This window comes from Ictidomys tridecemlineatus, chromosome 7, assembly GCF_052094955.1.
Source record: "Ictidomys tridecemlineatus isolate mIctTri1 chromosome 7, mIctTri1.hap1, whole genome shotgun sequence".
In the NCBI taxonomy this organism is placed as follows: domain Eukaryota; kingdom Metazoa; phylum Chordata; class Mammalia; order Rodentia; family Sciuridae; genus Ictidomys; species Ictidomys tridecemlineatus.
The window spans coordinates 155,855,473-155,866,908 of record NC_135483.1 but is presented as its reverse complement, the minus strand read 5'-3'; positions in this window follow the sequence as shown (position 1 = coordinate 155,866,908).

Genomic DNA, 11,436 nt, shown 5'->3' with positions numbered 1-11,436 from the left:
GTCTGGGAAAAGTTAAAAATTTGAAATATTGTTTCTACTGAATGCCTATCACTTTTGTACCATTGTAAAGTTAAAAAAAAAGTAAGGTGAACTACGGTAAGTTGCAGATGGTATAAGATGAAGAACCTTGTAGAGTTTTGTGAGAATAAAAGGATACTTAGTCAGATGGACTTATTGTCCAGCTGAAATAATTTATAATATTTGCTGTATGTTCAGCAGCCCATGCCAAATCACATCCTATAACCTTCCAGCTTTGTGACTCCTTTATTCTCATTGAACAGTGAGGTTCAGAGAGCTTAGTGAGAAAAATTCCTTGATTCCCTGATGTTTGACATGAGCAACTGGCTCAATGGTGGTGCCATTTACTGATTGGATGGGGAGGAAGAGACCTGGTAAATCAAAGAGTACTGCCTTGACATGTTAAATGGGAATTCATTTTAACTATCCAAAAGGGATATTGATTGTTGAATAGGAGTCTGGAGCAAAGACCAGCAAATTTTAATATTAAAAGAAGTGTATCTACAGTAAATATAACTTCTCTTTTTTTTGTTTTTATAAAATTGATTCTGTTCTAAAAATTACCTTCCCATTTATCATATTATATTCATCAATATATGTTAGTATATATAGATTTACCTGGAGATACTTTAATTTATTTAATTAATTTCTAATTGTTGGATTCATAGATTTTTTTCCAACTCTCAATTTTATAAGCTCTAGAAATATCTTTGAGAGTTTGTGAAAGTTTATCAGAGAACAAAATCTTAAAAAAATATATAAAATAGAATTTCTGGGTCAAAGGGCATGGCCTCTTAAAATTTGAAAGAGTGCCAAATTATCTGGCATAGTGAATAAAAAGTTAAATTCACAGCCCCATTGTGTTAGTTAGGGTTTTGTCATTATAAAGAAAAACCCCAGATAATTAATTTATAAAAGGAAAAACTTTATTTATCTAAAACTTCTGGAGGTTTCAGTCCAAGATTGGGTGGCCCATTGCTTTGGGCCTCTGACAAGGCAGCACATCACAGTAAGAGTGTCTGAAAGAGCAAAACTGTAAACTTCATGAACCAGGAAACAAAAAGAAAGAGCAAAACACTAGGATCCCACAATTCCTCTTAAGGGCATGCCCCAGTGTCTTAAGAAGGTCCCAGAAAGCCCCACCTCCCAAAGGTCCACAGCATCTTCCTATAGCCATTCTGCAGACCAAGCCTTCAACATGTGAACCTTTAGAGGACATTCAATATCCAAACTATAGCACCCACCAAGAGAGACAAAGAAGCTATTTTACTATGCTTATCCTAACACTTAAATAATAAACTGTATTTCACTGATAATTTAATTTTGTTCTGATTTGATTTTAAGTGAGGTTGAACATTTTTTCATAGGTTTATTGAAAATATGTATTTTTTGGGTCATTTTGCTATTGGATTGTTAATCTTATTAAGGGTCTGGATTAAAGAAAAGAAGAAAGTTAGTCTTTTTTCTTGTCCTAAGTGTTTAAATTGTCCTACCGCTGCCTTGTTAATATTTGTCTTCTAAAGGGACTTCAACATAAGGTCATGTTTGATTACCTGGCACTATACTTGCCCTCCTGCTGTAAGCAATTAGAACACAGGATAAAATATCACATACAACTGCTTTTAGAAATTGGACACTATACCACAAGACTGTGATCATTAAGTGAAGGAAAACAAATAATATGATGAGAATTGTCTTAAAGGCATATTTTGGAATATAGTTCAGAGAGAAGAAAATTAAGCAATCTTAAGGAAACAGAGATCAATAATTGGGGAGGATGAAGGTGCTTGGTATTGTGGGACAGAAGGCCAGAAAGGAAGGAGCTCTGCAAAGAAAGACTATGGATACACAATGGGCTCCAAGTTCTGAGAAACAAGAATAGAAAATATACAGCATACAAATGAAATCCCCAAATAAGCAGGGTAGCTGCTCATAGTCAACAAAGCAGACTTAAAATTAATCAGAAAAGGCAAAGATGGTCACATCATACTGGTAAAGGGAAAAATAAAACAAGAAGATCTGATGATAGTAACTATTTATGCCCCAAATGTTGGTGCACCTAATTACATAAAACATTTTGATACTATCAGACTCAGATCAACCCCAATCCAATAATACTGGATGATTTCAACACAGCTCATTCACTGATAGGTCATCCAGACATAAACTCAGTAAAGACTCTTCAGATCTAAAAAATATTTTAAGTAAATGGAAATCTATAGACTATTTCATCCCACAAAGGCCAAATGCACTTTCTTCTTAGCTGGGCATAGAACCTTCTCCAAAACAGACCATATTTTAGGCCACAAAGCAAATCTTAACAAATATAAAAAACCATTATAATTTCTTGCATCTTATCTGATTATAATGAAATGAAATTAGAAATCAACACTAAAAAATCCTACAGAAACTTTATAAACACATGGAAATTGAACAATACACTTTTGAATAATGAATGGTCAATAGACAAAATCAGGGGAACAATTTAACAACTCTTAGAATCAAATAGAATAATGATACAACATACCAGAACCTTTGGATAATATAAAAGGAGTTCTAAGAGGAAAATTTATGAGTGTCCGCGTAAGAATTCAGAAAGATCTCAAATAAACAAGCCAAAGATGTATCCCAAGGCCCTTGAAAAACAAGAAGAAAACAATTCCACAAAGAACAGAAAGAAGGAAATATTTAATTAGAACTGAAATGAAAGAGAATTTTAAAAATATAATCAATAAAATGAAGAGTTGATTCTTTGAAAAGATAAACAAGATTGACAAACTCTCATCCAAACTAATGGCGGGAGGCCAGGGAGAAAGGGAGAAGAGAACCAAATTAATCCAATTAGAGATGAAAAAGAAAAAAAAATCATCACATATATCACAGAAATCTTGAAAATCAGTAAGGACTATTTTGAAAAAAATTTACTCCAAGAAACTGGAAAATCTAGAATAAATAGGAATATTTCTAAACATATATGACCTGCCAAAACTAAGTCAAAGGTACAGAGAAAACCTAAAGAGACCACTAACTAGAAATGAGATATAAGCAAGTAATAAAAAGCCTTCCAAAAATGAAAAACTCAGGACCATATGGATTCTCAGCTGAATTCTACCAGACCTTTAAAGAAGAACTAATTCCAATGTTCCACAAATTATTACATGAAATAGAAAGGAGTGGGACACTTTCAAATTTATTCTATCATCCTCATACCAAAACCAGAGAAAGATATACCAAAGAAAGAAAACATACCAAAAATCTTGATGAACAAAAATTCTTAATAAAATATTGACAAATAATATTCAACAACATATTAAAACTGCAAATCATGACCAATTTAGTTTTATCCAGGGTTTTAAGGATGATTTTACATATATAAATCCATACATGTAATTTGCCACTTCAATAGAATTAAGAACAAAAATTACATAGTCATCTCAATAGAGGCAGAGAAAGCCTTCAACAAAATACATTATCCATTCATGATAAAAAAAAACACTAAAGAAACTAAGGATAGAAAAAACTTAACCTCAACATCATAAATACTATATATGACAAACCCGAAAGCAACATCATAGTGAGTAGGGAAAAATTAAAAGCATTTCCTTTAAAATCTGCAAGACAAGGATGTCCACACTCGCCATTCCTATTCAATATGGTACTAGAAATTCTGGCAGAGCAATTAGTTAATAGAAATCTCATGAAAAATGAGAGAGGGTCTCACTGAATTGCTTAGGACCTAAGTTGCTGAGGCTGGCTTTGAACTTCCAATCCTCCTGCCTCAGCCTCCCAAGCCTGTGGGATTATAGGTATGTCATGGTATGATAAAATGTTAAATTTTATCATGGCAAAAAAAAACCTCAAACAAACTAATGCACATATCAAGATTAGAATGTCTGATACTCCAAAATTTACATCCTTGTATATAATCACCACTCACATTATTCTCACAGAGTTTCATTTTATGGGTATTTAAATTTAATAGTTCCTGCCTTCATGGAGCTTACAGTCCAGTGGCTATTTACTAACTTTGGTCTTACTGACACATTTGTCATTCATACAGATTTTTTTTTACATGATTAGGTCTATTTTTCACTTTTTTCTTCCTTTTTATTATTCTGTCAACTCCATGCTATTTTAAATTACTACACCTTAAAATGTTTTCATATCTATTTGCATTAGTTTCCTCTAACTTGTTTTCTTTATAAAAATTTACCTAGCTATCCTGAAGTATTTGTTACATTTAAAGATCTACAAATATTTTAGTTAAAGTTTACACTGTATTTAAAGACTAAAGAGAATGGCATTTGTACAAGAGAGTCTTCTTATTCAAAAAAATACATCTTTTCATATGTCATTTGAGTTTTAATATTTTCTTCATATGGATCAGTACGGTTCTTCACTCTTGTTGTCCATTATAATCACTTGGGTGGTTTAAAAAAATACAGATGTCCAAGCCCCATTACTAAAGATTTAATTGACCTGGTGTGGAGCACAAGCTTTGTATATTTATTGAGAGCTTAACCTCAGTCGGGGTTAAGAACTACTAATAGAATGCCTGCATACTTCTAGATAAGTTCTGCTTAGGTACTTTTATTTGTTTTGGTTTAGATTTGTATGATTTTGGAATGGTATCTTTTGTTCATTGTATTTCCTAATTATTTACTTTTTACAAAAAGAGAATCTATAATTTCAGAGGGAATTAACTTTGTAATATGTCACCTTGCTAGATTTGTTTCATATGCTTTTTTTAGTTGCCCATGAACTTTTATTTTATTTATTATATGTGGTGTTGAGAATCAAACCCAGTGCCTCACACATGCTAGGCAAGTGCTTTACCATTGAGCTACAATACTAGCCCTGTTTCATATATTTTTTCCAGTTTATTCTTTATATATTTTTGCAGAGATTAAATTATACCATTGGCAAAAATTATAATTATTTTTTTCTTGTCTGTATTTATGTCTCTTATTTTCCACTATTTATCTCTTAATGTATTAGGAATACTTCCATAAAAATAAATAATAGTTTTATTAAGGTTACACATAACATTTTTATTTTAACGGGAATATCTATAGTGCTCCATCAGTAAGCATAATACTGGTCTATCACTTCAAGAAAATACACATCTACTTGTATTTTACTGAAGATTTTTTTCAAATAAGAAATGATACTAATTAAAGCTTCTATTTAAATTATGTCAAAAGCTTTATAGGAATCTATTAAAATGATCTTGTCTTCTCTTCTCCTTTTACCTATTAATATGTTGAAATATATTAAAGTCTACTAATACTATTTTGTTTCTTATAGTTTCTCCTTGTAGTTCTAGTTGTTTTAAATATTTCTTTTTACTGTGCTTTAAGATTTGTGAAAGAAATATCCTCTGTGTGAACTGTTCCCTTTATCATCACAAAAATTTCCTTCTTAGTTTTGTTTCATACTTTCTGCCTTAAATTCAATCCTGTTTCTAATAGTATGGCTTCATTCTTCTTTTTGATGCTATTTGTCTGGCATATCTTTTTCCACTATTGATTTCTAGTTTTCTAGTTGTTTTGTTCGTGTCTCCTTCTTTTTATATCATGTATGCCCACTCCTCACTTTATAAAATTTCAATTTATAAATTTTCAATATAATTTATAATCCAAATAATATTAATGATTCCAATCAATTGCTAGGGACTACTGTTATTGTTATTAGATGTTGATGCTTATTTCAATATTTAATACTTAATAAAAACTTAGAACCAGATATTGTTCTTGGAACTTTACATTATTATCTTACTTAGTCTTCACAATTTGACTACTATTTCCATTTTGAGGATGAGAAAATAAAGGTTAATAATTTGTTCAAAGAGAACTTGTAAGAGACTGTGTGGGAAAAAGTCAATGTATTCATGGGTTTTTTAGTGGAGTGGTTTTATAATTCTGTTTTCAGCCTCCATACATCTTCCACTCTCCACTCCTGAATCTCCCATGTGTAGAAATCATTCCAACTACATCCATGAAACTTTTGGTTTGTCCTTCCATTCCATGATTTTGTACTTGCTGAAGTGCTACTTTATAACTGTTACCCATCCACTTTTGGGGGGTAAGGTAATATTTTATGTAAATATATTCAGTACTCACCCACCATCAAATAATGGGTATTAATAAGCATTTGATGGAGTGAAATTCTAAATAAAGGAGTCCTTACCAAACCATACTTATCAAGTATTTGAATATCACTTGTTTCTCCTATTAAATTTCTCTTCTAAGTTGAATGGAGAAAAGTAGATTTGAGATTCATATATATTTAAAACAAAGATAGAAAATATTATCTTATTGTGTATTTAAATTTACTATCATGTAAATGACCAATATTTAATGCAGATTTTGAATCACAGTCACAGTACTGCCCAACTTACAGATCTTATTCAATAAAATCCATGTTACTGAAGAAAGAGAGAAGATATATAAAACCCAATTCAAGGTTTAAATTGAAGTCCTTATGACCTTATGAAAATTGATTGCACAAGTGATGTAGTTCTTACAGTTCCCAGCAGGGGCCAGAATGTTCATGTTAAATGTAATTAAATGAAAAAAATTTTTTAGAATTCAAGGTTGGGTCTATTTTAAAACCTATTAGAAAGTCAAAGGTAGAACTATTCATGGTTAAAATTACTAGAGAGCACAGACTTTTCAAGTTTAAATCTTAAGAATGTGATATATATTTTAAAATATTAAAAAATGAGTTAACAATGACATTCTATTACAAAAGGCTAACCCCCAGCATCTCAGCAAATGGCATCCAAAGCACAGTCAGTAAGTCAGTAGATATTAGAACCCCTACACTCTCCAAAAGTAGGTCATTGGGTCTTTCAGTTGCCAAGTCAGAACCATGGACTGTGTCCAGGAACAAAGGACACCACTGTGGCTTTGATCAAGAAATTGAGCATTGGCCTTGTTAATGTAGAATATTAAAAAAAATTCTTAATATTGAAGAGTACTGGTGCTTCAAAAATATTCCAATGCAAATTGTCTTTCTAAATGAAACAGACTGTACTTAATTCCAATTTAAGTGACATAACTTCTTTCTGGACTTAAGTCTCTTCATCTGCTTATGAGTAGATTAAGTATAATTATCTTAAAACCCTTATGGCCTTAAAATTCAAAATGTTTTCCTTAGGGAAAAAAGTATCACATTTTTTTTCTGTCTCAAATACCTGGCATAGTACCTCTCAAAAGCCAGGTGCTTAATAAGTGCCTAATGAACAAATGAATGAATAAAATAAATGAGTACATTTATTTTTAAAGTGTTCTTTCTAGGAATTTGAAAAAGAATTTGGAAACTGAATGCCTTTGAAAGCCAGTCCTCTGTGAATTATATAAACAATGCTCAGGAAATTCCAAGAAAATAAAAAAAAAAAAAAAACATTTTCTGCGCCCTCCTGGGAAGAACTGAATTCTTCTAAGGCTATCACTACTTCCAAATCACTGAGAAAAGAGATCAGGATAAAATTTTTAAATGGTTTTAAGCCTTCTAAATTTAAAAATTTAAATTTAAAAATACAAATCTAAAATAATTTAAAAATTTTAAACTTATAGAAACATTCTGAAGTAAGTCTATAGAACCCGAAGTTCCCCCCAAACAAGTGGAGCACAATGGTGGTGACGCCTTTAATCCCAGCTACTCTGAAGGCTGAGGCAAGAGGATGGCAAACTCAAGGCCAGCCTTAGAAACTTAGCAAGGCTGAGTGACTTAGCGAGACCCTATCTATAAATAAGTAAATAATGAAAACAAAGTTCCCCCCAAATAAAACCATAAACATTGCAAGCTTAAGTCTTAATAATAATAAGGGCAAAAATATTAAAACTAAAGATATATATCTTTGTCCATAAACGTATACTGTCATATGCTCTGGAAACCATATGGTCGTTCTAAAGTAAAGCAAAACATCATAAAGGAATTGTCCATCAGATACAGTGAAAATAAACTTTTTATACTCAATTTCTCATTTGGAGATTTTGAAATTAAACTTCACTAAGTTTGGGAAAGAAAATTGACAGCTTCAGGCAGAAGTGTGTGCTTTCTTGTTGCAGGGAGGCCAGCAACAACGTGGAAGTTCACAGACCAATAGTGATGGTGTGACTCTAATAAGTTTCAGAACCCAAATAAAGACTGGTATAATTTAGTATGAAACATTCCTACATGCTTTCTTACCGCAAGATCATTCAACTTAAACAGAAATTTAAAGTCCAGCAAAAAGGGATAAGTTTTTTTCATGTACAAACTCTGGCTTTAGGGCAAAAGACTTCAATGGCTATACTTACTTGCTATCAATAGAATAAGAACATTATTTGAGTTGGGTGTTCAAGCCTGAATAATGCAAAGCTTTTTTTAAAGAAAAAAAATTGAGAACTTCCATGAATTCTGTATAAAAGTCAACCTCTATGACTTCAGATGGCACTTGATGCCAACTTGATTCTGGTCAAAAACTCAATTGTGAGCAATGAATTTGTAGACAATGGAGAAACTGGAGACATGAAGAAATGCTTAGATGTAAGGCTGTATATAGATGACCCAGAAAATGTACAAAGATCTAAATTTTATGAAATTATTAAGGAACTCACAGGTGCCCACTGGGGTGAGTGGCTAAATAACTTATCTTGAGAGAGTATTCTGGAAAGTAGGTTGACATCTGGCCCACCTCTGTTGATTACTCAAAACTGAGTAATCAGCCTGACTGAGTCAAATCCCAAGTTCTGAGTGAAAACTCCTTCCTGCTGAGGAGAAATCAGGGAGAGAAAGATCACTGTAAAACTTAATACTTTGCAAGAATGAAGGAATAAGTAGAGAAGACTAACACACATAATGAGTTCGCAGTTCTCCCACTGGGTTAAGGCAAAACATACTGTAATGAGCTGGTCTTATTTTACACACACACACACACACACACACACACACACACACACACCATTGTTCTTTTGAGATGTTTATTATTCTCCACTGTGGTTACCTTCCATAGTTTGACCTAAATATGAATTTGTGTTGAGTAAGGGATCTAGTCATCTTAAATAGTGGTGCCACAGCCAGCATAGCAGCTCACTAACATTTTCCTCACTTAGAGCCACATGTGTGTAGCCATGGATCTAACAGCCATAGATCATTAAATGCAAAGTCTGTACTTATCTGCTCAAAGTGCTCAGTAGAGGTGACAAGAACAACAGGACCTATAATATCAATTTTAAGTTGAGTAAGAGGACCATAATAGAAATGTATGAACCACAGAGAAAACTAAAAACACAGCCAAAATCAACTTAGAAAGTCTGTAAGTACACTAATTTTACCTACTGAAAAGTTAAAAAGTTGAAGTTTCTAATATTTCACTCATTAACTGGTTTAATTATTCAATAAGCACTATTTTGTTCATCTAATTATATCCCACATACCAGAACAAAAACCAACAAAATAATGTCTTTCCCTCTAGGAACTCAAAGTCGATTTGGAGGACAGAGAGGTAAAGATGGGAGGACAAATAAGTGAAACAAAATACAAACATGGGGGAACTATAATAATAGAGGAAAGAGCACAATTTGATAAAATTTAACACTAAGTCTTTGAGTCCAGTATCATTTTCAATGAAAAAATGAGGAAAAAAAGTAAAGAAGCCAAGTTATAACTTATTTTTGTCTTCCATATTTCAAATCTGTAATAAGTAGTCAAGAGCTCCCATTTGGGGAAGGTGGGAGGGGAAAACTGCATTTTGAATGACAATAAAATGCAACCACTTTGTTCATGGAAATATCATTAGGAGTCCTTGCCATAATATGAATATTAACACCTCAAGACTGACCTGAAGACCATCCACAGGAAATCTCTAGAGCCTACATACAGATTTCAGTCTATAACAATATACTCTAGATTGATGACAATTTTGTAATTGGTGACTACAATACAATAATATTTCTACTCTTGGCAACAATTAAATAGTATTAAATAAACACAAAGTATTTAAAATTACTATATTTGATGTTTTATTAAAAGCAGAGCCAAAGATAATGGGAGAAGGGGATTTCAATTACAGGAGGGAAATATTCAATTGCAATAATGTAAAAATACTACTTTGGGGGGCTGGGGATGTGGCTCAAGTGGTAGGGTGCTTGCCTAGCATGCATGAGACACTGGGTTTGATTCTCAGCACCATATAAAAATGAAATAAAGATATTGTGTCCACCAAAAAAAATATTTAAAAAATCACTACTTTTGGGCTATGGCTCTCAAAGCACAGTCTAGAGACCCATAGGGTGTTTTTCAAGGCTTTTCCAGAAAGTCTGTGAAGTAAAAACTATTTTCAAAATAATTCTAATTTTACTTTTACCTTTCTTTTTCCATTCTTTCTTTTTTATTTATTTTTAGGTGTAGACGGACACAAAACAATACCTTTATTTTTATGTGGTGCTGAGGATAGAACCCGGGTCCTGCCCATGCTAGGGGAGTGCTCTACTGCTGAGCCACAATCCCAGACCGTCTTTTTTCATTCTTTCTTATGTGTAAAATGAACTTATCCAGAGGTTCCATGATACATAAGGACAATTATCACTCTGTCATCAAAGAGAATATGTTTGTATATGCCTGTAAACTAAAATTTCTTAGTTTTAATTTATTATATGTTAAATAGTAATAGATATGACTCACACAGAAGATTTGGGGGATCCTAAATAATTTTTAGTAGTGTAAGGCATCCTGGGATCAAAAAGTTTAAGGATTACTGCCTTAGGGGATAAACCTCAATTGAAAAGGGTATACTCCACCCTATTTCCTCATAATTTATTTGAAGAAATTAGACTATGGGTTTTAATAAAGATGTGATTGTGTCTATCTGGTTCATTGTTTTATCTTCAGATCTAGCACAGTGCCAGGTACATATACATAGTAGGCATTCAAAAGTTTCCTAAATAATAAATACATAAACACACACACACACACACACACACACACACACACACACACACACATATATATATATACACATAAGTGAAGCCTTTGCTAAATGACTTATTCAAGGTTACATGAAACATCAAGAACAAAGCCAGAACTACATTCCAAGTCTTCTGTCTTCCATTCCTACGACTGCCACGAGAAAGAGCTTTTGAAGAATTCTAACCTAAGACAAAGCCAACAGGCTCACAAACCAAGTTCTTCCCATAGACTGGAAGAAATTCTTCTTTCCTCACCTGTCCTATTGTTGCCCTGTCTGGTCTCCTTTATGAGAGTAGCCCCCAGCATTCCTGTGCTGGGGAGCTGCAGTTATTGCCATTGGAAAAGAAACAGTTCTTGAAATTGCTTGAGTACTTCTTAATCCGTTCATACTGTCCTCCAGAGAAGCTGATTAGATACAAACAATTCTACTATTCATGGTAGTTATATTCTGGAAATTCATCA